The sequence below is a fragment of the Globicephala melas genome, chromosome 17 (genome assembly GCF_963455315.2).
Source record: "Globicephala melas chromosome 17, mGloMel1.2, whole genome shotgun sequence".
NCBI classification, from domain to species: domain Eukaryota; kingdom Metazoa; phylum Chordata; class Mammalia; order Artiodactyla; family Delphinidae; genus Globicephala; species Globicephala melas.
Genome location: NC_083330.1, coordinates 18,066,980 through 18,094,737, shown reverse-complemented (window position 1 = coordinate 18,094,737; position 27,758 = coordinate 18,066,980). Strand labels below are relative to the sequence as shown.

Here is a 27,758-nt window from a genome sequence, read left to right as displayed (position 1 = left end):
TACTAGGGTTGGATGTCATATGTTAGTCAAAAAAGAAAGTGGGACGGTTATACGTGGAAAATTTTATTCTTAGGCTCATTTGAGCAGGTACTGACTGGCCCTAGTTTCGTGTGATTTGAGACATAACGTTTATCGTAGAATATTAAAAACCCTTGTCCTGCTTCAGTACTATCCTCGCATTGAAGTAAACCTTCTTTTGAAACCGCGAACTCTTAGCATGTCTTCAGGCTTTTATTCTTACCATTAAATTAATGAGCCCTCCCTTTTCTTTGGTGGAACCATGTGAAAATTCTGATGTTCAAACTTTTCGATGTACAAAAAATGGCGATTTCATATTGTTCAACTTAATACTTCTAGACTTCTGAAATTCTTTTTTTTTTTTAATTAATTTATTTATTTATGGCTGTGCTGGGTCTTCGTTTCTGTGCGAGGGCTTTCTCCAGTTGTGGCAAGCGGGGGCCACTCTTCATCGCGGTGCGCGGGCCTCTCACTATCGCGGCCTCTCGTTGCGGAGCACAGGCTCCAGACGCGCAGGCACAGTAGTTGTGGCTCACGGGCCTAGTTGCTCCGCGGCATGTGGGATCTTCCCAGACCAGGGCTCGAACCTGTGTCCCCTGCATTGGCAGGCAGGTTCCCAACCACTGCGCCACCAGGGAAGCCCTGAAATTCTTTTTTTTTTAAATGCCCCTATTTTATGGCTGCTGTTTACTTCTGAGTGTCTGAAACGCTAATTGGAAAGTGGAGGCGGTCTTGGTTTTTGTATTATTTTTAGATATATATGATATTAAAGTGTTCAAGATTTCCGTGTTTATCCCAAACCCAATTTTAAAGTTAATATTGCTCGTTAATTGGCGCAAACTTTCAAGAACGGTCTCTCCTATCTGCTGAGCATCTTTTATTGTAGATCATGGTTTTCTCTGATCACCAGGCATCGCATCTACTTGCTTTTTACTTTGCTTGTAGATAGGATACTTGGCACATCTAACCTTGCCAGCTTCCATGGCCCTCTGATAACTTTTAGAGCGAATTGATATACTTTTCGTTAGGCCCTAGTCTCTAATTTGAAATGTGCTCTTGGATTCTTCCCTTTTGTTTTCACCTAGTGATAATACTAGAGGTAATTCAGTCTTGGCAGGTGGAAGATAAACCTGTGCGGGACATTCTAGCAAATACCTTTCTTATGCTTGCTTTAATTATTGACTTTTATGATTAAATTGGACGAACCTACATAACAAAAAGCTGTGATGCAGAGATCTCTGATTTTACCGGTATCGTAAAACTCTTATCCAAGTTCTAGGCACAGTCTCTCTGTCGAAAGTCTTTTGGGGTGGTATTATGTAGTTTGGGAGTAGTGTGTTATAATAGTTTATAATTAACAGACATTTAGCTTAAGAGCTTGTACTTCTAGCTAGTTAACGCCTTCATAAAGATTTCACTTAGCTGTTTACAGAATGCTCAGTTCATTATGCTTAGTGATGTAAGCCAGTCAGAGGACAAATATATTGCATGATTGCACTTATAGGCGAGATCTGTAATGGTCAAACGCATAGAAACAGTAAAATGGTGGTTGCCAGGGGCTGAAGGGAGGGAGAAATTGGAAGTTGCTGTTCCAAGGTATAAAGCTGCAGTTAAACAAGTTGAATCGTTCTAGAGCTCTCTACAACATTGTGCCTGTAGTTAACGTTGCTGTAGTGTGTGCTTAACGTTTTAACGGGGTAGATCTCATGTTAAGTGTTCTTACCACAAGGAAAAAAACACTGTTTTGATGACATGATAGGCAAAAAAAATTTTTAACTCCCGATTAACCTTTTATATTTCACTTTCACTGGTTTAGTGTCTTTCCAGATTCCTTGCTTTAATGACTACTTCAGATACAGAGTTTTGCAACTTGCTCAGTCCTTCCTGACCCTTCTAGCAGTTGTTATTAATGGTTTTTGCTTTTAAAAATATCAAAAGTTTAAGAAATAAAGACACTCTTCCCCCTCCCTTGCCCCAGTGATGGCAGAATAAGAACTAGAAAGTAAGACTCCTGGCAGCGGCCACTGTTGAAATCACTAGTTCAACATTAGCAACAAAGGGAGATGATCTGTTAATGGTTATTGACCACTTCAGATTGCCTCCCTGATAGTGTTATTATTGTAGCACTGTTATTTTTTATGCTACAGAGATCTTTGTTTGTTTCTGAAATCCCAGGGAAATGGATCCGCTTTTTTTTTTTTTTTTTTTTTTTGCGGTACGCGGGCCTCTCACTGCTGTGGCCTGTCCCATTGCAGAGCACAGGCTCCGGACGCGCAGGCTCAGCGGCCATGGCTCACGGGCCCAGCCGCTCCGCGGCATGTGGGATCCTCCCGGACCGGGGCACGAACCCATGTCCCTTGAATCGGCAGGCGGACTCCCAACCACTGCACCACCAGGGAAGCCCTGGATCCGCTTTTGTACCATCACCTTATTTTATCTGGAAACAAAGCCTAGCTTTGAGGGAAAATAATTACCCTCTGTGAAAATGGCTCCTCAAGGAAATCAGGAGACATGGAACCAGTCATCTTCGGCCCAAAGATTCAGGAAAACATGATAGATCTGTGGATCTTTCCTTTACTTCCTTGCAGACGGAGTGGTGTATCTTCCCAGTAAACACAGGAGGCTTATTTCTGAAGGCTTATTATGGACTTAATTCTTATAGATCAGGGAATATGAGGATGACAGAGAAGAGGTAGTAGATGGTAGAAATAATGCAGTAGAATCAGTAGTTACTGAAAGTTTCCTAGCTAGTGTGGCTAGCACTCAAAGAGTTAAAACTTTATAAAAATTTTAAAAAAAGAGTTAAAACTTTAAGGGATGCTAATGATTTGCCAACTCCTATAACCTTTCTTTAGGTGTCTGTTCTAATTCCAAACGTTTATATGATTTTATGTTAATAAGATTTTTTTAAAATGTTTTGTTCTCCTCTTGTCTTGGCCCAGAGAGTAAAAGTCATCACATGGGATTGAGAAAATGTCTCCACCTTGTTTTTTAAGAAATGTGCAAGAGAAAGGGGAGCAGCTCTGAACATTTCAAGCTCCTCATTTTCAGAGGCAGAGACCGAGGCTCTGCCCAAGGTCACCCCACTGTCCCTGTCATTTCAGTCATTTTTCTCATTTGGTCATTTTTTACTCCGCTAACTCTTGTCTCCAATAATTCCTTAAGACAGATGTTCAAATGACTGTTCCTTGAGAAAAATATTTTAAGGAGGGATTTTAAGGTGAGGCATTTGGTTGAGGCATTTAAGTGACCCTTTGAGAACCACGCTTCCATGGAAACGAATAGATAATTTAGGGAGGGGTGTAGACAGAGGGAAGGGCTTTGTAGAATCTGGGCCTTAGAAGGAGTAGTTATGCTAAAGGGTGGAAGAGGTGTGTTGAAAAGGATGGGAGAGCTCTGGCCTAAAGCATCTGAGAACCACAGGTATTTGTTTATACTTGCTTCGTTGTTATCAGATTAGAAGAACCCTAAGAAGGGAGGATAGAGCGGAGTGGGATAGTGACCCTTACTCACTAACCCTGGCCAACCTCACTGCAGCTAGTCGGGTGATGGGCTGGGAATCCCCCAGGACCACTGTGAAGTGCCAGTGGTGGGTCAGGCTGACGAGTGGGGTGGAGCTGTCTGCTCCCAACCTCTCCCCCACCATTAGTGCCACTTCAGGTGGTAACGGCAGCACTAGACAGGGAATGTGCTGTCCCCTGCCCAGCCCTGCTGTGCTTGGGGGACGGAAGCAGCCAGATAGCACGTGGAGAACTTCAGCATCAAGGGGTCTGGTGAGCTTGCTCTGTCCGTTTGCAGCACCAGAGACTGGATTCCCTGTTTGCCAGTTTGGGACTCACATATTAAAATGACAGGGGTTTTTTTTTAACCCTACAGGAAAAATATATTTCCCATACTTCTCTTTTAAAAAGGTACATTACAGTTTCATGCCACTCCCCCCCTTTCCTCCATGCCCAGAATGACGCAGCCACTACAGCTTTCCTTCAGGGGAGTCTTTGCTCATCCCTCCTTCTGGCTGGTACCCAGGCCCGGCTCCCCTGGCCAGCCCCTCGGGCTGCTCCCCACTCTGCTTTAGACATAGAGCCTCTTCTTCACAGAGGGTTTCCCCACCCCTGCCCCTCCCACCCCACCCCCTCAGTCCAAATCCCCCCGTTGGTCTAAATCGTCATTGTATTTCAGTATGTGTGTATAATATCTCTTTCTCCAGCTTAGATTGGAGCGCCAGGCCCCGAAGGCAGCTGGGCTCACTTTTGTATTACCAGCAGCTAGTTGAGATCAGGGCACTTTTATAAGAGCTCTAGTAAATATTTGATGAATGAGTGAATCACATCCTCACTACTTTGGGTACGTACACTGCCAGTGTTTCTAATTCCATTTTGCCAGACATTTTTAAACCGCAGTTCTCGGACAGGAAACCTAGCTCTCACAGTTCATCACCCTGTAACCTGGCAGTAGTCAAGGAAGTGCAGAAAATGCAAAAGTATGTGTTAGACGTGCCCTTTTCCCTAATTAGGTCAACATCATTAAAGTGTCAGAACTAAAGCATAGCCAGGGAATAACAGCTTCTAGTTAAGCCAAAATGTTAATTCCATTCGTCATGAGCTGGTCCAGTGATACCTGTGAGTGTCCGAGAAGAAATTTCCAGGAAGTCATCTTTTACTAACTACAATAACATTGGCCTATCCTACTTAGTTGACATCACCAAAATTTGTGATAAGGCAGAACATAAGAGCTTATTGTCTTTTTAAAAATCTGTTTGCTGAATATTCAGCTGTCTGTTTCCTTTTGAAAGGTTTTCTTGTCCAGCCATTTTTTTTTTTTGGTCATTTTTCTTTAGCTCAAATAATAACATTCAGTGGAACAGTCCCTCACAAGATTACTTGACTACGTTCACACCTATTAAAGCCCAAAGTCAGCCATGAGCCAGTGCACTTTATCGATCCAAATTAAACTTATTACCACCAATTTTAGGTAAAGCTCAATCTGCCGAGTTATTGTAAAGGGCAGGGAATTTGAGGTCCTTAAATTCTGTTGGATAAAAGGTTTCTCTTTCTCTTTTGAAAATCGATATTATTATAGTTTATATTTTATCTTTATTTCTTTTCTGTAATATCAGAGGCTGTATCACATCTTTAAAAACAATTTTAGGTTACCTTTTCCATGAATGTTTTTGTTTCTTCTACTGGGGCTCTGGTTAATTTTCAACTATTAGCGGAAGTGATTTTTCATAGGAAGGCGGACTCCTTGTAATGCCTCATAAGTCACTTTAATGAAGAGACTGTTAAATAAGTAAAGAAATTTGAGGGGCACATCACCTAAAATGTGGGAATGTATGGCTGAGAAGAGCATCAGTTATTTTTTTTCAGTTGCGTCTCCCGTGTTCTTCCATATCTGCCTTTGCTGCCTGTCGCCCTTTTCCACCTGCTCTCACCAGCCCATGAGCAGATTCCAGAGTCTTGGTTAAAGCGCTCAGGCCTGGAGGTGCGGAAAAGCTTCTGTGTGGGGGGGCTGACGTTTGCCTTTTTCTTCACAGGAGGGTTGTTTTAAGGGTTGAATGAAAGAGTGAGTGTCATGGGACTTTAACCTGTAAATCCCTACATCTAGTTAATGTTTTAGAAAACGTGTCGATCCTACAAGTACCATTCCCAAAAGTGGAGGTTGATAGAAGACCAAGAAGCCAGCCTGAGATGGAGGTAAAGATGGAAGCAGGAAGGGAAGGAAGGCTTGGGAAGCGGAAATAGGGCTAAGCCAAAGGAACGGAGTTGAGTCCACCAGACTTGACCACCTGTGTGCAGACGTGCGTGTCCAGACTCACCCCTTTCCCAGCCGCAGTCGGTGTGGAGTCAGTATATTGTCAACAGGCAATGACATTTTTTAAGACTGAAGAGAAAATGAGTAAGGAAATGGCCCCATGTGTTTCTGTCAAGCTAGGCTGGGGTCCTGATCCTGAAGACAGTGGAGGATAACAAAGACTTCATCTTCATATTGTTTGGATATATTAGTGTCGGTCACCATTACCCTTTACGTGTGTTGCGGTTTCTGTATTGCACATCAAAGTTTGAAGTACATGTTTGTCATTTTTCCCAAAGATTGCCCATTTCCCATGGGAGCAAGTGAGGCACCCTCTCTAATTTCCTCACCTTCTTCTCCAGGCTGTTGAAAGAAAGACATGCTTCTTCCTATCCCGGGGCCCAGGACTTCTTAAGGGGCCGAGCAGTCACTGAGAATTCTGTGGGTGTGTGGAGAGAACAGCTGAAACCACAAAGATAACCTAGGCGTCAGCCCTGTCCTGCCCCTAAGCAGGGGGCAGAGCTTGGCTACAATGCTCGTCCAGAGGCCGAACTGGGAAGACGGAGAAAGCCCTTGCTCTGCTCTTCCTTCTCCTTCAGCTCTGATGTTATATCACCTGGTGGCTTAACAGGTCATTAACACATGAAATGGGAACACATTGTATCACGAGCACCTTATAAAACATTCTTAGGCCATCTCGTTTCTAAATATATTTCTTTAAAAAAATTCTTCAGCCAGCCCTCCCAGGGCCAGGCCCATTCAGAAACCCTGAGGCATTGAGGTGAGCCTGAGTTTTAGTGATTAACAGATAGGTCCAAGCAATACAGATTTAATGAAACTCAGTCTTGGGCCACCATGATATGGGAGAACCACACAGTTATCCAGGCTCTAGGGCCATTAGATGCATTCCTTTTTAAACCCTGAACCGTGTAGACGTGGCTCTCCGCTTGGAACAGGGAGGGCGAGGAGAATATGCCGTACGTGGTAGGAGTGGCACGAGTGGCACGTGAGGTCATAGTCAATTCTGCAGAGACCCGCTTGGTGGAAACCGGCTGTGAAGACTGGAGGGAAAAAAACAGTCCAGGGCGATGATAACCTAGGCTTGGGGGACACACGTTGGCCCGGGTTTTAACTGCAGAAATCTGAGTTTGCTCCAGACAGTCCAAATTTCGGCAGATTCCATCTCATTTAGCTGTGAAATATGACGCCTTCCTGATGTAGTCAATGTGGGGCATTAAGGCAGCAGCTACTTTTCACTACAGCTTCGATGTAGTGGAAACCACCCTGCTAAAACTGTTTTCCGGAAAGGCGGAGGTGTGATTGGGTTCAGGCCCCATCCCGTGTGCTCCATAGGAACGCTGGCTTTGCCCTGGAGAAGCTCTGCCTTGGGGCCAGTGGCAGGGTTCCGTGCGCATGCTAACCTAGCGGGGAGGCGCCTGCGAGCAGCAGCTGTCAGGCACCCTGCTTACAACTTTCCATCATGGATTAAGCTGACTCTACCAATCTCACTTTACTCAAGACACCAAACTGGACGCTTGCAAGACTAGTGCCTTGCAAATCTTTGAGATGCTTTTCTTATTATAGATGAAATATGAACATTGTGTTTAGGAACAAGATCCAACAAATGCCAAAGGTATTTATGTAAGTCACTCAGCCTTAGTCCAATGGCCTCTTGGGAGTACAACCAAATCAGCTTTTAATCATTTTGCCCTTCTGTTTCAGTGGGTGTTTCACATGTATTTGTATAATATGCTCAATTCAGAATAAGCTGCTTTATCAGAAATTTAATTAATGTGTAAGGAATCAAGATTGCCTCGAAAATAGTACAGCTCTTTGAAGTCAAATCTTCTTAGGATTTCCCTGTGCGCCCAAAGAAACTTATTCAAGCCAAGTACAATACAATTAATTTTTAATTCACTTTCTAGTATTTTAAAAATGATCCGTTGTGCCAGAGATTAACAAATCATTTTGTGATATTTTTTCGTTAGCGTCTAAAAACTTTTAAATGAGGTAAAATGTTTTGCTAAATTTTACAGTTATCAAGTCAATCAAATTTTGAGCTCAGTTGCTTGGTCCAAGTGTCCCTCTCAGTTTCGCTTGGTCCAAGTGTCCATCTCAGTTTCTTTTTTTTTTTTTTTTTTACATTGGTGAGGGAGCTTTTTGGAAGTAGGATTTCAAGATTTCATACGTATACTTCCACCTATTGGGGAAAGGTCTGAGATTCATAGGGGGAGCCTCTTCGTCAAAACTTGTTGAGAAGTTAAAGTTTAGGGTTCAAGAGCGAGGATGGTGGGGTGTCAGGTGATGGGGCTCCACCCACCCTCCACCAGCCCTAGTCACTTGTTCACACCCCCTCCGGCTCATCCCAGTGATTTCAGAATCAGTTGAGCTATGGACTGACAGGCTCCCTTGCAAAGATGCAAATGCCCTGACAGTGCGGTACCTTTAGCCCTTATCTGTCGTCTGTTAACAAGTTAGTTAACAGTCTGGCCTGGATTCCCAGAAAAGACAGCCCATTTTATAAGGTTTGCTTCTTATCTCAGTGAAATATTAATTCCAGTCACTCACCGATTACATACTATGTAAATGTAAAATTATGATTAGGACCTAGTCCTTTCTGTCACAGCATCTGGTTGGTACAGATTGAAAAAGCAGTTACCTATTGGATGATAGGCACCTTGCTGTGAGTTTAGGTAGCACACAGGAGGAGCTTAATCATAGGCCGGGGCTGGAGGCGAGATTCCGCAAGTGGTAGCAAGCTGGGAACCAAAGGATGGGTGGATGTTTTCCAGAAGAAGGTGGAGGATGGTGCAGAGGACAGTGGCACTCGTGTATTTGGCTGGAAAAGAGGGCGCTAGGTGGCGGTTGTTGAGAGATGAAGTGGAGAAGTAAGCAGGGGGCTCACGGACCTATAGGGAATTCAGGCGTTATCCCGAAGACAGAGGAGACCTGTTGATAGTTTCAGGCAGCAGAATTACATGATCAAGTATTAGAAAGATCACTCTGTTTGCAGGTGGTATAGAGATTGGCAAGTGGAAGGGGGCAGGCAATAAAACTGGAGACAGGTTAAGTAGTAATCGGCTGACCAGTAATCTAGGTAAGAGCCCATGGAGTGAGCTAAGCAGTGGCAGTGGAGGTGGGAAAGAAGTGAATGTATGGGCGAGAGCCTCCCAGGCAGACTCAGTAGGACTTAGTTGATGGTGTGGTGAACCAGAAGAGTCAGTGACTCGGGTTTCTGGCCTGGACAGCTAGAAGGATGCTGGTCCTGTTTATTGAAACAAGGGACCAGGGAGGAAGGTACAGGTTTAAAGAGGAAGATGAGTTTGGATTTTTGTTTGTTTGTTTTGTTTTTTTGCGGTACGCGGGCCTCTCACTGTTGTGGCCTCTCCTGCTGCGGAGCGCAGGCTCAGCGGCCATGGCTCACGGGCCCAGCCGCTCCGCGGCATGTGGGATCTTCCCAGACCGGGGCACGAACCCGTGTCCCCTGCATCGGCAGGCGGACTCTCAACCACTGCGCCACCAGGGGAGCCCGGATTTTTGACTTCGTAAATTTTGAGATGCCCAAAAGACAAAAGGGGCCGTGGGCCTGGAACTCAGAAAGATGTGTACTTTATGTAAAGAGCTCAGACAGTAACCCTGAGGAACAGTGGCATTTAGGAACCCTGCCACGAAAGAGGAATTCCTGTACATGATACTAGACACAGCTGTTTTTTAAGAGTTACCAATAAAGCAGTTCTCACGTCAAGTGCTTGGGAATCTTGCCTTATGACAATGCAATTCAGGTATCAGAACGTCCCTTCTTGAATTTGTGAAATTATACTTTCTAAGATTTGTGCTCAAGGGACATACCCAGCGAGCAAGATAGATCTGTTGGCCTGTTTCTTTCTTGGCAACGCACGGGAACAAAATATCACTATCAGAAATTATTATGCTAAAGAAACATCATTTGGCAAACGTTTATTTAGTGCCAGCTGTGTCCAAACATGGCACTAGGCCCTAGGAATACAGAGATGAATAAGAAACAAAACGTGTTGGTAAGACCAGATAGGCTGGCGGGTTCCTGTGCAGCAGGACAGGAGCTGGGAGTGAGGCAGGGCTGCAGGCTGGAGGGGCCCACCTGGAAGCACGTAACCCAGCCTGGGTGGTTTGTTGCAGACCGCTTCCCGTGCTCTTTGCACAGGCAGCTCCCTCTGCCTGGAATGGCCCTCCCTGCCAGGCCCCTTTCCTTTGCCTAACCTGTTAGTCTCTTGTGACCACTCTCAAGATGCACAGCGGGCCCGGACTAAATTAAGAAAACTTAATAAAATGTCTCTTCAGATATGTAATGTCACCCCTAACAATAGGAATGTAAAGTAACGGAAGAATGTAAAGTACAGAAGAATTTTATAATGGGGAAGGGAAGATAACTGTGCTCTCTTTAAAAAATATTAACCTGTTAAAATACTTAAATTATTTTCATTTAAATCACATTTTTTAATTTAAATTAAGATTTCTGCATAGAGTCTGTAAGATGATTTTTGACGGTAGCAGGAATCTCACTAGCAGCCTTTGGATACAGAAACGCCAAAGGAAGCTGTTTAGCAGGTAGTGAATTTTTTGGCAGTGTTTCCAAATATGGAAGCAGTGTAGACACTCTAAACGGTTCCCCCGTGTATAGCATGCATCAGTGCAAGCGCCCTTCCCCTTTTGCTCTGAGGAGAGCAATTGGGGCACTGCCTTTTAGCCACGTGCAGACAGACATGTCTTGAGTGGTTACCTGGTGCCTGGACCTGTGCTGTGAGCTTGTCATCTGTCATCTCACCTAATCCCCATGGCAACTCTGTGAGTAGGTAGGAAACGAAACTGAGGTATAGAAAGGTCACAAAACAAGTAGATGACCTATCAAGGGAGGATCCCAGACAGCATAACCATTGGAGCCCAAGGCTTTAACCTCCACAGGATTTTGAGAATTGGGGTAGGATTTTTTTTTTTCTTTGACCCGTATCCTGTCTCAGTTCCTAAAGGAAGATCTGTCTGGAAGCAGAATTATTTACTCATATACTTCATTTGCCACTGTTTCCTTTAACAGACATTATTCATTCAACAGCCACAAACCTTGTGCAGGAGACAAACATAAACCGATACTGTCCATATAGTATCGTAAATGCTGAGGTAAAGCTGTGAGCGTGCCTAGAGGAAGAGGAACACCAAATGCACGTGGGGCTTACGGGAGTGGGGCTGAGCCTGTGCTGTGGAGGTTAGGCGGCAAGCAGACGGTGGCAAGCATGCTCCAGACCAAAGGAACATCCTGGGAGGCCAGAGTGGAGTGAACGTGCATGGGCTGAGTTCCTGCAAGCAGCGGGACTGGAGGGCAGCACTCCCCAGGCGTGCCCCATCCACCCCGAGGGCAGATCCCGGGCGGCCTGCTGAAAATTTCCTGGTCCTCCACCTGGGGCTGAATTAACTTTTCTTTGGCTGAGGCCCGGAGGTCTGCATTTCGCAAACTTCCCAGGTTACTCTCAGGCGCGCTGAAGTTTGCTACATTGAGATACGATGGGAAACGAGGTGGTGAAGGTTTGGGAGCTGGGTTTTCCACTGCTGGCCTTGGGGAGTCTTTGAAGGAATTTGATCAGGAAACCATCTGCCTTTGAGATGGATTTAAATGGGGCCAAGACTGGAGGCCTGGTCTGTGGAGATGACAGAGACCCAGTCGAAGGCTGGGGTGGTAGAGAAGCAAGGGATAAAACGAGCAGAAATTGATGGATTGGAAGTGGTGGGTAAGGTAAGGAGCAGAGGCAGATCTAGGACATTGTGTGTCTGATATTCTAATGCCCCTAAATCAGGTTAGCAAAACGTTTCGTTCATTCCCAGAATATGGGTGATTTATTTCTGACATATTGAACAAGTAATCGTTCCAGGTCTCTTTTTCTTACCGATGCAATGGGAGTGAGGAAGTGGGAAAAACTGGACCAGGCAGTCACAGAAAGCCCCGGTCTGGGTCTCTGCCATCCTGTGAATTCACCTCCTTTGCCTGTTTTTGAACCTTGACTTCACGTAGCTCTACCAACGATGCCTCGTACAGAAACTACTCCGTGAGTAAATCACTCAGTGAAACACCACTGACGTTTTACTCTTCCAACTTTAGACTTGTCTGCAATCAGAAGATGGTGGGCTGAAAGGGGAAATGACCTACCGTGTAAACTGTTAGAAGCAGGCTTGTAGCAAGGAACATCGAACCAAAATCAAAACGGTTTTGAATGACCCCTGACAGACCAGTCAGTGTTGATCAAGTCAGAGGCATTGTTAGATGCTCACATACTTAGACCTGCACTAGCCCTGAAGGGGGAGAGGAAGCGTGAGCCTGACCCCGTGCCCCTCTGCCCACGGACACACAAGCTTTGAGCTGGTGGGAGGTAACTTGTACTCATAGAAGTGGTTAAATAATAGCACAGAGTAATACATTCAGTCAACTGTTAGTCCTCTGCCCCCGTTCCATACAAGTTTTGAAGAAGATTAAAATGTCTAAATGGTCAGTCTTATAGGTATTAAAAAGAAATAAATTGTTCATAAAACAGATCCAAAGACTTTTTACTTGGCCACATATCGTAGTAATATTTTGGGTTTTGGTTTTTTTTTTTTAAATGTTAGTGGATAAACTTGACAGTGAAAGCTCTTTTCAAAATTATGCTATTCTTCTTACTCCTCACTAAATCAGAATAACTTTCCACTCGTTGTTGGAATGATTAAAATATGGTACTAAAGTGAGCAGTCAATAATTCCATAAATGAAAACAAGGGGAAGAAGAGCTTATTGAAAGGTTTGTCCCTTTTTTTTGCTTTGGAGTCTTCAGTAATGCATTAACGGTGCGGCGTTAAAGTTCAGTCACTAAACTTTATTGTTTAAAAGTTTTCTTTAAATTACGGTTGCTATATTTGTAATCGTTACACTTGTTCGGTGCCCAGTAATAAGCCCTTAAAGATAAAGGGAAGTAGAAGGCATAAGCCAACAAAAGAAAGAAAACAAAACAAGTCCCAACCATCCCTCCCATAAATGGTGTCTGCGTGAACATGTATGTATAGCAATACTGGCCCTAAAGAAATGCCCAGGAATGAGAAAAGGGAGGAGAATTAGAGGGCGTGAATAAAGAGGGGTTCTTGGTGTAACGGGCGTGTCTGATGCCAGGTGGAATTGGTCTGGAGTGATTTCATAAGGAATCTGAGTCTTCGGCAACATTTTAAAGGGAAGCAAAGGCATGATTTGTCACAGAGGCAAACGGAGATTTTGCTAGGTGGGGGGAAGAATAGCATATCTGATGACTCACAGCCTGAAGAGAAAGAAAAACCGCTTAAAGGCAGTGAGTATCGCCAGTGCTCATTATCTGTGGACAATATTGTCCTTGTGGCTTGCTGGAGTAGATCTTTCTTTTAGTTTCATAGCCTTGTTAATCATCTGATGTTCTGTGTTGATGTTGCCTAATGACTCCCATTGCTAGTAAAACCTGAAAACAAGGCTCTTTCATGGGCAAGCGCTTCCCTCTCACCCTCATCCTACCGCCAGGAACAATGACCCAGAAAGCTGGTAAATCTGGGGAGGGCAGTCGTGGAGCTGCTCTGAAATCCCTGAAAATTAATGCTGTTGGTTTGTAGAAAAGAATAAAAATACTAGGAAAGTAGGAGGCTGGAGACGCTGGACAGACCCCCTGCTGTCAGATTCAGGCTCCGGAGCTCCATCCCCTTTTGAGGAATCTTACAAATGTGTGTACAAAAGTGTACTCAAACCCCTTCTGGATTTTGCACCACCCACTGGCGTGTGTAATCTAAGCTTCGCAATGTTGTGCTTTGCAGTGGTGTAGAGCACAGCTGAGTCATGTCGGGAGAGGAGGACAATTAGATAAGGGGTGCTGACTAGTAAAGGATCCTAAAAGCACTAATCAGGTGTTACGCAACACACAAGTGGAAGCTGTTTCAGAGTTCTGAGGAAGTGAGTGACATGAGCAAAACAACATGTGAGGAGAATGATTTTAGCTGCCCTGTGCGCAAGGTGGATTTCAAGCAGCAGAAGTTAGGACAGCACCGTCAGGACGTGAATAAGTCAATCCAGGCATAAAGGACTGGATTCTTGAACTATAAAGGGGAACTCATCTCGTGTACAGGTAGTTGTGTACAAGGGAGTTCAGGCTCTGAGGGTCTGAGCGTAGGTAGCTAAGAGCACAAGCAGACCGTGAATGATGATGGAGACGCTTTGGGGAGGAGCTTTCAGTTTATGGCCCCTCAAGGAGGAAGAAAAGCAGAGAGATGAGATTCCTGTAAGAATGGTACTTTGAAGCCTTGTGCATTTAAGAGCTTCCAAAGGAAATGAAAACATCAAAGAAAGATATGCATTGTCAATTATGATAAGGAGTTGTTAGGAAAATGAGTAGAGAGGGCTGGGGTAGAGAAATTGATAAAGGAGAGTTAGAGATAGTGGCCTGTATGTGGAAAGAAGCAGGGAATTATTTTATACTAAGGTAAGATAAACTAAGACAAGATGCTGAACAAGGTTTGGTTGTGGTTATAGCTAACATCTCTATTTGCATAATTCCACTGTCTGAAATCAAATTAGCAAATCCGTTTTTTTTACTCTATTAAGAGACAAGCCATCCCCCTATCTAGTTTATTAGCCATACTCTAGTCATAGCTTTCATTAACTCTTCATGCTGCCTAGTGTCTTCAGCTAAGTCCACATAAGAGAATGAAATTAACATCCATGACTTTCTTCGCCTAAGATGCTTAGAAAAGGTACCTTTCATTTTTCCCCTATTTAAAACATGATTTTTGTCAACAGGTTTACTGGGAAAACTACATTTAGTACAAAATACTCAAATGGAAAAATCAGTAGGTTTATACCTTTATAAACCCAATGAAGTAAACCAAGGATTCAAAAAAAAATTCTTTTAAACAATGTACTAATGGCTAATTAACATACATGTTTCAGGTATTTTTCCTGATTAAAGTGATAGTCATATTCGGAAGTGTTTCTAAAACTATATTAAAATGTGACCTGCATTATAAAAAAAATGTGTACAAAATGAAGGGAATAAGGACATGACTTGCATGAAGATAACATGCCTTACTAGTTAAAGAGTGTGAAAACTCTGTAGTGGCTGATTGCAGGCCCCAAACCGTATCATCCACTGTGTACCTCTAGAAGGACATTAGTAGACATTTTCCCTACATGGAGTAGGTAGGACAGTGAGTGAGTTAGGAGTCCCAGGAAGAACACTTGGGTTCAGCTTAGGATCAAAACCAATGGGGGTGCTAGGGGTCTATTCTGTGCTTATGATGTTCCGTGATACCATCTACGTCGCTGGCTAAGGGCCTTCTTAGCAGGATCTGACCAACCACCTGAGAAAACACCACTCCTGCTGGAAAACGGGCAGGTGTGGGAGTGCTTGATCAGGTGCAGGGGTCTCTGTCGAGCAGTCTGATTTTTCCATTAAGAAGAAGCTGGGGGCTTCCCTGGTGGCGCAGCGGTTGAGAGTCCGCCTGCTGATGCAGGGGACACAGGTTCATGCCCCGGTCCGGGAGGATCCCACATGCCACGGAGCGGCTGGGCCCATGAGCCATGGCCGCTGAGCCTGCGCGTCGGAGCCTGTGCTCCTCAACGGGAGAGGCCACAACAGTGAGAGGGCCGCGTACCGGAAAAAAAAAAAAAAAAAAGAAAAAGCTGGTTACTGCTTCTAGTCTGTCAAGGTTTTTCTTGCCTTTAAAACAGGAAAATATGAAAAGAAAAAATATTTTTAACTGCATGATGACTGCTTCTTAAGTGAATCAAAATGTAAAGCTGTTTATATCATTAACTCTTCACATGTAAGTTGCTCTTTCAACACCATGGATTACGTTGAATCATGCGTTATAATTTTTGTCTCTATGAGGACTGTGAATTAGCCAGAGATGTAAAAGTTTAAGCTTTCAAGTCATGGAGATTAAGAAGGGATATCTTTGCAGAAAAAAAAAAATGAAGTTTTTAGGCAAATTGGTATATTTACAGGTCCTGCACTAAATAGATGTAAGGACCTTTAGGAACTGAAGAGAGTCTGTGCAGAACTGGATTCTCTCATGACATTTTCAGGATTTTTTCTCCTAGTTTTTCTTTTCCTCCTTTCGCCCATCCATTCCATCTCTGATTAGTACGAAATTCTGCTCACTTAAATTCTAAATAAGCTTTAGAAGTCTGAATTAATAAACATTGAACTCATGAGCTCTAAAGCCATACAGAATTACTGAAAGTTTTTCCTAATAATTCAGCACAAATGAAATGTTTACTTATACTGCACACCTGGAAAGAAAATGATCATCATGAGTAGGTCTTTTTTAGACTTCAGAGGCCTCTTTGATGCTCATTAATATATACTGTATAGCCAATAAGAACAATTCAGTTTTTATACCTTGCATGGAACCAAGCACAGGTGTCAGTCAAGATGATGTTGGCGCTCTATATACTTGGTTTTGATTGATTTGTCGTCTTTAGGTTGGTATTCCTCCTTAGAGATTTAGAATCCACAGTACAAGGCTAAAATCTAATCAGGTTTCTGACAGCTCCTGTATCAGCTCAGTACTACATATATGTATCTTTAAAATCTCTGTACTGAGATTACTGCATAAAAATTGTTCCGTTTAATAGAAATGATCATTCATTACTAAAACGTCTTTATGGTTCATGAGGCTGATTTCCTAGGGCTCAGCTACATAAACTGATACAGCCAATAGTTGTTGAATACTTCAACGTGGAGTGTTGTGAAAAGACAGCCCTTGCCCTCAGAGAGCTCATATACTAGGGCAGGAGGTTGAGGAGAAAACCAGCAAGTATTACCTGGTGCGATATAGCAAAGGACAGTATGCGTAAGAGCCCAACAGAGGGTCTTTAAACACCCGGGGGAACCACAAGGGACTTCGACGGACAGCTCTTGAGAAGACAAGTTGGCTTTTCCAGGAAGAGAAAGGGGAAGAAGGGCTTTCCAAGCAGAGGGAACCACAAGGGCGAAAGCGTGGAGGCTGAAGAGCTCTCTTTTGTTTCTTCCCTGCAAAAAACCTCTATTGTCATTTATATCCACGTGGTTCCAGGGCACAGAGAGGCCGTCTAAACTGTTAGTGGCTAAGAAGAGACACTGCAGCCCCAGTCTGGATTCAGGTCCTGGAGCTGCCAATGATGTGTCCTAAGCAAGTGGTTCGAGCTGTCCAGGCCTCATGCCACTTCAGCTGCACGTCGGGAATGTGATAGCTCCTCAGGAGATTGTCATGAGGGTTAAACAAGGTAATCAATTGAAGTGGAAAGTGGATGATAACTTTCTCATGTTAGAGTCAATTTTTTTTAATTAATTAATTTATTTTGGCTGCGTCGGGTCTTCGTTGCTGCACGCGGGCTTTCTCTAGTTGCGGCGAGCAGGGGCTACTCTTCGTTGCGGTGCGCGGGCTTCTCATTGCGGTGGCTTCTCTTGTTGCGGAGCATGGGCTCTAGGCGCGAGGTCTTCAGTAGTTGTGGCACGTGGGCCCAGCAGTTGTGGCACGTGGGCTCAGTAGTTGTGGTGCGCGGGCTCAGTAGTTGTGGCACACGGGCTTAGTTGCTCCACGGCATGTGGAATCTTCCCAGACCAGGGCTCGAACCCGCGTCCCCTGCATTGGCAGGTGGATTTTTAACCACTGCACCACCAGGGAAGTGCCTAGAGTCAATTTTGTAATCATTTCCACCCTTTTCCGAATGTATGCTCTGTGTAGAGCAAGGGAGGAAGGTTGGTGCCCTGGGAGAAATCAAAATGAGAACGATAGGGGCCCATCCTCCCGGAAATTTATAACCAAGTGACAGAGAGATGGGCATGTAAGCAACTAGCAAGGCGGCTGGAAATTAAATAAGAGCTACGTGGAGGTTGAGGCAATGTGTGGGAGCATCACCAGGTAGGAGGTTTGTTCCAAGGAAGAGGAGGAATTCTTGGGAAAAGGGAGGTTGGTGTAGAGTCTTTGCCTGCTGTTCACTTTGGCTTACTTGGGCTCGGTGGTGTGCAAATCAGGGCAGGTCCACCCAGGCCCGCTCCCGGCCCTGTTTCATTCCCTGTGGCCGACTTCACCTTGGCTCTTCTCCTGTCTACCTGGACGGCGTTCAGATGCTTCCCTTAGAACTGAAGCTGGAGAGGTGAGTAAGGTAGGCTTCTATGATCGGCCTGAGAGAGGTACAGAAAGAGCCAGTGCTGAGGACTTTCTCTCCAGTGCTAAGAGGTCATCTCACGAGTGAGGCCCTGGGCTCTGGAGCCCGTCCCCAGATTCCCCTTCCAGCCATTCGGCTGCGCCTGGTTCGTTGCTGTTGGTTCCGGTGGCTCCACCAACTTCCACAGTCAGAGAAGCTCCCTCAGATCGGCAGGTTGCCGTCCCCATCCCTCCCCGAGGACAGACCAGAGTGAGGCCTGCATTGTGCCTGGGAAGCCTGATTTGAAAAAGCAGAGAGGCGAGCGCAACCCCTGCCTGCAGTGGGGGACCACCCTTCTGTGCTCTGCAAGAGAGTCCCCGTGTCTCCCAGGGGCTGCCAGCCACTGCTGGGGGGCGGGCGTCTACTGCCACACCCCACCGCCCACTGTCTTCCAACGGTTGGGTCCCAACTATCCTATTTCTGGCAGAAATATGTTGGGGATGGTCGTGTGTGCCCGGCTCTGAACCATAGTTTGAGCTCTGAGAAAATGCCGTCCCCTCTTTTTGGTCAGTCTGGTCCTGGGAAGAGAGGCTCGTGGGTCAACTCTTAATTATCATTGTCGGAAGATGGAGGAAGAGGTGAATGTGATCTGGCTGTGTCGCAGAGAACTTCAGACAGGAGAAAGGGGGAAGCAGTTCACATAAATCTTTGACATGACAGCCTGATTTTTGCCCAGAGAAGTTTAGGGAATTCTTTTGAAATCTTTCTGTAACCTGGTATAGCAGTGAAGAGCCCAGAGCAACTACAAGTTTGGCTTTGTCACTTTTCAGCTGAGTGGCCTCAAGCGAACAATTTCACCTCTCCAGGCCTTAGTTTCCTCATCTGTGAAGTGGGTGTGATGATTAATGATGCCTCCTCATGGGGTTGGAGTGAGTACTCCCATGAGTTGTTATGTATTAAGCGTTTGGAACAGTGTCTGGCACCAGCAAGTGCTGTGCAGGTGTGGGCTCTTATCATGGGGCGCAGAGAGAGGTTTTTGGTAAAGTTGTTCTCTTGCTGCCTCGTCGGGCATATCCAACGAGGATATGATGCCTTTTGAGGCACTATCCAGGGTTTTGAAGAAGTTCAAGTATTATAGACGCGTTCAGTTACTGGGTGAGTAGGAGTGCGTTGGCAGTCATAGGTCTCTGAGAAGGAGGGCTGTGGAGATTCTCACTCAATTCTAGAATAGGACGAATGATTTTCTCCTAATACATCACACACAAATGTGAAGAAAGACCCCAGCCTGTTGTGTACAGGGCCAGGCCTCTGGGTGAGGTACCTGAAGGCTGCCCCAGGGTATGTGCAAACTGTGGCCATAAAGACAGATTTTTGTGATGCAGGTTTCTGTTTTGAGACCAGCCCGATTCACCATTGTGTTTTGTCTGCCATGGAAGTTTAAACAGCCTTAAGCGAAACACCTGTGTCTTTGTCCTGGTCTCAGAGCCTTGCTAATAAACAGGATTTGATGGGACTTCTCTTTTCAACACAGTGGCCCACCTATTTCCCTGCATTTCTGTATTCCCACCTCGTATTGCTTCAATCCACTTGTTTAGAAGAAACAGCCAGACTTGAAAGTATGAGAAAATGACATTAAAGTTGGATAGAAAATTCTCCTGTACTACTTCTCCATTTAATCAAAGAAAAGAGTGTGCAATGTCTATTGTAAGATTATTAAAACGTCTTCACTACATTCTCTAAGCGTGTCTGCTTAGGCTTTAGGGAAACAACTGAAACCACGCTTCTCTCCATATGAAGTTGGGTAAATTTGCCATTTGCAAAATGACATCAGAAGAATAAAGTAAAAAATAGGGAGAAGTTAGTACAGACCCACATGCCACTCGTATTGTGAAAATTCGTGGAAGACCCAGACCCCCCCCTCTTTCCCCCCCTCTTTATCTCAGTGAATACTGTTGGTGCTTCTGTGAGGGAGCGCTGCTAGGAGTTTGCAAGTGAGCCCGAGATAATGCTGGATCTCCAGCTGCTTAGAGCCTCGTGGTGGAACGTGACAGGTCACCGTGATCCAAGGTGAAGAGTAAGTGCCCGGATAGAATCAGGTTTTCAGAATCTTCAGTTCTGGGTAAAGTTTAAAAGAGCAAAGTGATTCATCCTTTTTGAGCATCAGGAAAGGCTTTATGGGGAGAGGGTTAGAGTTTGGTCTTGAACTACTAGAAGGATTTGGGCAGCAGAAATGGCTGGTGGGGGGGGAATGTGTTCTAAGCAGAGCAAAGAGCATGAGAAAAGGGCACAAAAGCAGGTGTGAGGGCAACAGTAGCCCAATGGGGAACGTCTTGTAATGCACCTGATTCCTGGTGTGCTACTGAAGGTTTGTGATTACTGTGCACTTTTCAATGAAATACCTTTGGGGTTATCACCTCTTTTAAAAATCGAAGCTTTAATTACCATTATAAATCTGCTAGACCATCTTATTCTTGCTAAGCAACTGTGTGTTAGCATCTTGCTTTAAAGAGGACCGTGCTCTAGCTAGTGGCATACTTGTGATAGATACACACGCCCATTGCCATGACTCCAGTTATGTTAGGCCCTGGTGGTCATTTATCATTTTAAACCTGGAAAGACATGACAGTCGGATCTAACTAAACAAATACACCATCTTCTCTAATAAGGTTTCTATAGAAAATCTACTTCCTCCTTATTGAAGGTAGCTGGGTTTAATGGATCCTGTGGTTTTAGAATAGATGGATTTCTTTGGGTTGGTTGGTTGATGTCTTTCACAGTTTACACAGCAGCCTCCTTTCCGGTGTCTCATAACACTCCCTTCACTGAGTGAGTCTGTGTTTGCCAAGCAGCAAACTCTTAGGTAACATTTTCACTCCATGCACAAAAGAAGTGCATAGTTTGAAAGTCATTTTTTAAGGCCAGGTCAGCTCTGCACAGCTGAAATATTTACTAGGTCTTATCGGAAATGTGGGGGGAAAAGATTGTTCAAATAACCGAAGGAGTGTCTCGTTTCCTGACCTGTTTATTTAGTGTTAACTAAGAATGAAGCACACATTCATCTCTGTTGAGAAATCGTCCACGGGCTTAACTTTCTTTTTGTCTTGCCTTCCTCATAAAGCATTTCCTTGAGCGCTCACATGTTCCTTTAACTATCTCTGGCCTTCTAGCTCTTGCTTTTCCTTGCCTTCTGTTCACATCTGCCTTCTCCTGTTTCCCACTTTTCCTGCTTCTCCACTCAAAGTCAGCATCCACCGTCCTTCTGGATTGGCCCATTTTTACCGCAAGGTCATGTGTAGATCCAGTTCATTTGATAGATGCTGACCAAGAGCCTACTCCGTGCTGACCTTACGTATGGTCAAGAAACGGGTTTTCAGAGGCGGCCCTTGCCCTCTGGGCAAGCCAGACAAGTAAACAGCCGATTAGCGGGCAGAAGTGCTGGTGCAGCTGAAATTCTGCCAGGGAGGGTGGCAGGAGGCTTAGCGGACCCACGGAGGAGGGGGGAAGATGAAACCTGTCCCTGCGGAAGTGCCTCCCCTCCCCCCCATGCCCCCCGGGCCTGCCTTCTTTAGCTCCCTCCATCTTCCTCTCTCCGCCCTTGGCATTGGGTGCAGACCTCTGTTTCAGTACTTAACAGGCTCTAGGTACGTACTTGTTTCTTTAAAAATGTCCAGCCAGTTCTTCTTGATAATTGCATAGCTCAGAGTGCACAGCAGATCGAACACATCCAATAAACTGGGACTTCTCTGGACTTGGTTTTTTCATCTGTAAAGTGAGAATGGTGACTTAGAATTCTGACCAAGTTTTTTCTGGCTTAAAGAAAAAAGTTCAGTGATTATTAGTCACAACAAGTCCACATTTGTATTGAGAACTGTTTAGGCATTCTGTCTTTATTTTGTGATTACACAGACATGGTTTAAAAGTGAATTTCTTGGGAATTCCCTGGCAGTCCAGTGCTTAGGACTCGGAGCCTTCACTGCCACGGGCCCAGGTTCAATCCCTGGTCGGGGAACTATGATGCCATAAGCCGTGGGGCATGGCCAAAAAAAAAAGTGAATTTCTGTAGTAGGAATAATTTACGAGAATAAAAAGGAGAGAAAATATGGTTTCTATTTGGAGTGGGGGTTTCAAATGTTTTTTTTTTTTTGAAATAAATTTATTTATTTATTTTTGGCTGCGTTGGGTCTTCGTTGCTGTGCACAGGTTTTCTCTAGTTGCGGCGAGCGGGGGCTACTCTTCGTTGCAGTGCACGGGCTTCTCATTGTGGTGGCTTCTCTTGTTGTGGAGCACAGGCTCTAGGCACGCGGGCTTCAGTAGTTGTGGCACATGGACTCAGTAGTTGTGGCTCGCGGGCTCTAGAGCTCAGTCTCAGTAGCTGTGGAGCACGGGCTTAGTTGCTCTGTGGCATGTGGGATCCTCCCGGACCAGGGCTCGAACCCGTGTCCCCTGCGTTGGCAGGCGGATTCTTAACCACCGCGTCACCAGGGAAGTCCCTCGAATGGTTTTGAATGCAAAGGTTTGTTACCAGTGCCAAAGCACTAGACTTGGATGAACTGTATAGAGGCAAGTTTCACTTCACTAGATGGAATTTTACTCTTCTTCAAAAGTCTCTGCTAAGTCTTAAAAAAGGAGAAACTGGACTAATTGTTAAAGTGAATATGTGTACTAATGCAATTTAGTGACCTTTTCAAAAATGATTTTGAAGTGATTTCAGGGATTCTAAGATAAGGATTTGGGTTCTTTCTAAATTTAGAAGTCAATGATTTTTAAAGATTCTGACTCTTAGTTTAGGTCTTCAGGACTCATCACGATTAGTAGATAACTTGCTTCTTTAACTCAGAGCATTTCTTGTTAGATCATTTCTTCTGTATGCAAGAGCACCAAAACGTAACTGAGTTTTCTCCACCCTCAGGGCATGTGTCAGCATTTGGAAATTGTAAATTCAGAATGGTTCCCTGTCAGCCCAGGGTTCTACCTCTAATTGTCATTACAAGTGGTATTTGAGTCTTAAAGCCTGCCTTGATTGTTTTTTCCATTTTATTTTCATTTTAAAGCTTTCCTGGGAAGTAATTTTTCTTTTCTAGGCTTAATTCAGTTTAGCTAATATTTATCACTATATGAGCAGGCCCTAGGAGGCTCATTAGGAAGACCAGATATACACACAGTATAATTGACCATCCATGTAAGAAAAACTGTGCCAAGTAAAGTTTTTTTGTTTTTCGTTTTTTTTAGATTGATTCATTTATTTATTTTTGCCTGTTTTGGGTCTTTGCAGGTTTTCTCTATTTGCGGCGAGCGGGGGCTACTCTTCGTTGTGGTGCGCGGGCTTCTCATTGCGGTGGCTTCTCTTGCTGCAGAGCACGGGCTCTAGGTGCGCGGGCTTCAGTAGTTGCAGCACGTGAGCTCAGTAGTTGTGGCACACGGGCTTAGTTGCTCCGCAGCATGTGGAATCTTCCTGGACCATGGCTCGAACCCGTGTCCCCTGCATTGGCAGGCAGATTCTTAACCACTGCACCACCAGGGAAGCCCCGCAAGTAGAGTTTTTAAAGCCAGATATTTTATCCCTACTGTCATGAGATTCCAGTGTAATAGAAAACATAGGACCAATAAGTAAGCATATATCTGGCCAACTACATGAGTTTTAGAGAGTTACAAACATAATTGAAGTAACCGCAGGAGGGTTAGGGAGACAAAGGTTTCATTTAAGAAGCAAAAGGCAAACAGTATTTAGAGGAAGAGGGGAATGCATTGGAAAGACCTGGATGTGCTCAAGACGAGAGTCGAAAGAAACCAGACTTCACGGTGACTGAGGGAGTTTCGTCAAAGGGACCCACTGACAGTGGGTGTGAAGCGTTGCCTGTCAGACTTGTTAACAGGATGGATTTTAAGTAGATCGGGCTCTCGTGGTATGCTTATCATTTGTGGTTTACAATGTTTTTAATTTTTCTTTATTTTGTGAATGCGTGATACACGCTCATGGTTCAAACTTCTAAAGTTACAAAGTGGAATAGGCTGAGTAGTAAATCTCTCTCCCGAAAGACAACCAGTGTTATTAGGACTTCATAAAATTTTTCTGATATTCGTACATCCAGATACACACTTTATTCCCTTTGACGCAGATGGTTACATACCCCAAGTCCATAACTGCTCTCCAAAGCCTTTTGGGTGCAGATTCATTTTAGAATTCAGTTTATTGGATTTTAGAAAAGCAATATGGTGCATATAGCATAAATTACGTAACACCCCCCCAGGGGGTCTGAGCAGCGCTGAATAATAAAAGAAATGAATTCTCCAGGGAAACTGAATATTCATACCAGGTGGGATAAATAAGAACCGTAAATAGCCGTAAGAACCATAAATGCAACTCATGTCAGGTGCATTCAGGTGTTACTGTCAAATAAGTTTTGGCACTAAACTTACAAAAAGAAAATTACGGTTTTTAAAGGTTTTTAGGTCTTGGAATTGTATATATAGGATTATACCTGGAATCCACACTATTTTGTACTCTGTGCTTTTTTAAATTAACAGCACGTATTGGAATCCATTCCTTATCAATACATAAAGAGCTTCCTCATTCTCTAAGTAATTAAAACTGCTCATGTGCTAGATTTCTTGCAGAAGATAATTTAAATACATATAGTGGTTTATGTACATACACATATATGTGTACATAGACATACAAGATTCATATATATTGGTGCAGTTAAGAGCACAATAAGGTCTAGGTCAAATTATTGACTTCTAATATTAGGCTGTTTACAACACTATGCTTCTTTTTAAAAATAATATAGTCAGAAATAGTAATAATACTAGTTTATGAAAAAAGGCAGTTTAGCCAAATAGAGTAATCATATTACAACACTACAAAAAATAAGCAGTTTAGCCAATAGAGTATTAATGTATAACATTATAATTTGTTCAGTGTTGGGGTAAAGGGGGTGGAAAGCCTTAAGAATTAGAGTTTAATTTTCGGTGTTGCTTATGGGAATTCTTTGCCCGGTAGACGTGTTCAGGCTTATTTGTGATACCGTTACCTGCTGGGAAAGGCAAGAGGCTGTCTAAGTAATGGAGACACTTTTTGTAATTGGTGTGTCAGCACCAGTGACCAAGAGGAGAAAGACTGGTAATAGCATGTGCACTTGTCACTGTGCACCAGTGTTTGGGCACAGAAGCCTGACTAAATAAGGCAATGCCCAAGTGAGCCTTATCAGCGTTTGACCGGGATGCAGGCTAGCAGCTGATACACGTGCCCAGCCGTTCCCTGCAGCTCTGGCAATTGTGCATTGATCACAGACATCAGCAGCTCCTACCTACCACGCTCAGAGTTCTTGTATCTGCGTTTTACTTCCTATAAAGATGAGTATGAAACGTTAAGTCCCTAGAGAGGAGAAAAGAGAGAGTTCAGTGTACCGTTCCAAAAATGTGTCACGCATGTAAGCATACTTATTTTTAGTGATGTGTCAGTGGAGAGTTTGTTTAGGAGTTCATTCACCATTCCTGGCTCCTGACGGCTTTTCCCCACCACCACCCCCAGCGCCTCCCCACCCGGCCTGAGGTTAAGAGACAGGCGGACTCTCCAACGCTGGGGTCCCAGGGAAGGAGAGGTGTGGTCACGGCCACGGCTGGATTCAGTGCGTGCAGGGGGAGGGCAGGGAAGGGAACTTCCAGTCACATCCAGTTGTGAGCCCACCCCTCTCTTCACTTCCTGGCTCTCTGCGCATTGCGGTGTTTATACTCTGCCAGTCTGTGTATTTATAAAAAGAAAACGGAGCGTTTTTTATAGGCATCGGTCCAAGGGTTCAGTTCTCATGCCAACAATTGCCATTTTCAGTTTACGTTAGTATCCCAGCCTGCAGACTGGGTCCAGGCCAGGCTTGGTTGTACAGGGGTGGGGTTGGGGTGGGGGCGGTGACCGCGTGCACGTGAGCGCGGGGAACGTTCCCAGAACTGAGGACGGAGTATTAGACCACCACGAAATAGAACTACGAGATTACAACGACCCTGTGGAAGCAAAGCTCTGAGCTGGGTTCATAACTTGGGTCCACCCTCTGACTGTCTCCTTCTCTGTCTTCCCTCTTGCCTCTCCTACCTTCCCCTCCTCCCACCCCTCCCTGTCCCCCCCCCACCTTTGCTGAACCCCTTAGTGTAGAAGGTTGAAGTAGTCCCATTCCTCAGGTCCTGGCCTTCTGTATGCAAGGCCCCCCTCGTCCCCTTTGTCTGTTTACCCAGGCCTGTCCCCTTCCACTCTAGAAGCACTCAGTAATAGATGTTTATTATGTGTCATTGATTCTGTATAAAGGGAAGAGTGTCATTTTCTATATTTTTGTAGTTCATATGAATGGCACCAAGTCACACAGCTCCTTTTCTTTATAATTATTAATAGATTAATAACATTCCTGTATAAATTTTTTAGTTTTGTTTATATTTTTTGCCCCTCAAGACAGCGTGTTAAGATTTATCCTTGTGGCCATATGGACACCTGGGCTGTGGGTTCTCAGCTGCACGGTATTCCAAAGTGTGCATGTACCGCGGTTCACTGACCATTCGCTTAGTGGTGGACTCTTAGGTTGCCTCAAACGCCCCATATCACTAGCAGTGCTATAATCGACACTGCGTTCAACTATCTTTTTAAAAAACCAAGATACAGTTCAGTAATGTGTCTCCAGTAAAATATTGTGCTACCTGTTTAAATTCACATGTATCCATTCTGAAGGTTTTCATTTAAAATCTTTTGCTACAGTTTAGAGTACTGCTGGTACCCACCACAGCATGAATATTCTTGGCATCTCTGGCCTAATGACACAGAAAAAATTAAAACTTCCTGATAGAGAGTGGAATGCCTTGCGTGGCCGGGCAGACAGCCTCTGGGTCTTCTGTTTTAGACTAAAATATTCACACATCTTCCCTAATAATAGTTTGGGTCTTTGACAGGCAAAACTTGGAGGAAGATTCCAGCCTAGTAAGAAGGACCGGTCTTATCCACGCTGTAATATAAGGTCCTGCAATGTGGGAAGAACACGTGCTTTGGAACCAGGCAAAGTCTTGACTCCGCCTTGGGCGAGTTAGTTAACTTCTCTCAGCCCTGGTTTCTTCATCAGTAGAAATAGGATTCATTGTGGAGCTCTCCCAGAGGGACATCAAAAGGATTAAATGAGCTAACGTGTGAGATGGATCTTGTGTTAACACCTGACGCATAGTGAGCCTTCCGTAAGGGGTAATTGTGGAACTTCGGGAAAGTGTCCTCACCTCCGCTCGGGTTAGACAGCTTCACAGGCGTTTCGGAGGGTTTCTAAGAGCTAGCTTGGTCATCTCTGTGTCGCCTCTCCCCGTCTTCCAGTCCGTCACGAGGTCAAAGATGGCTATTGCCGGGCACCCCTGGGAAGGCTGAGGCTGGCAGTGGCAGCATCAGGGGTTATAAGAAAAGGACAGGGCTTCCCTGGTGGCACAGTGGTTGAGAGTCCGCCTGCCGATGCAGGGGACACGGGTTCGTGCCCCGGTCCGGGAAGATCCCACATGCCGCGGAGCTGCTGGGCCCGTGAGCCATGGCCGCTGAGCCTGCGCGTCCGGAGCCTGTGCTCCGCAACGGGAGACGCCACAACAGTGACAGGCCCCGTACCACAAAAAAAAAAAAGAAAAGGACAGGGTGTAGGAGCGCGAAATCCAACAGTGTTTAGGAAGACTTCCCGTGGCCTAAGAGCATCGAAGTAGGAATATGAGGGGATAATTGTGGGCTGAGTTAGGTCAGAGTTGGGGTAGGTCCTACTAACCACGCAGGACACATAGGAGTGGATCTGGTGTGGGGAGCCGGGCCTAGACAC

General features: G+C 44.8%; 1 protein-coding gene across 2 annotated transcripts in view; it reads left to right on the top strand.

The window, feature by feature from the left end:
* Nucleotides 1-27,758, top strand: part of JPH1 (junctophilin 1) — a 78,486-nt gene that overhangs the window by 6,946 nt on the left and 43,782 nt on the right. The window lies entirely within an intron of this gene.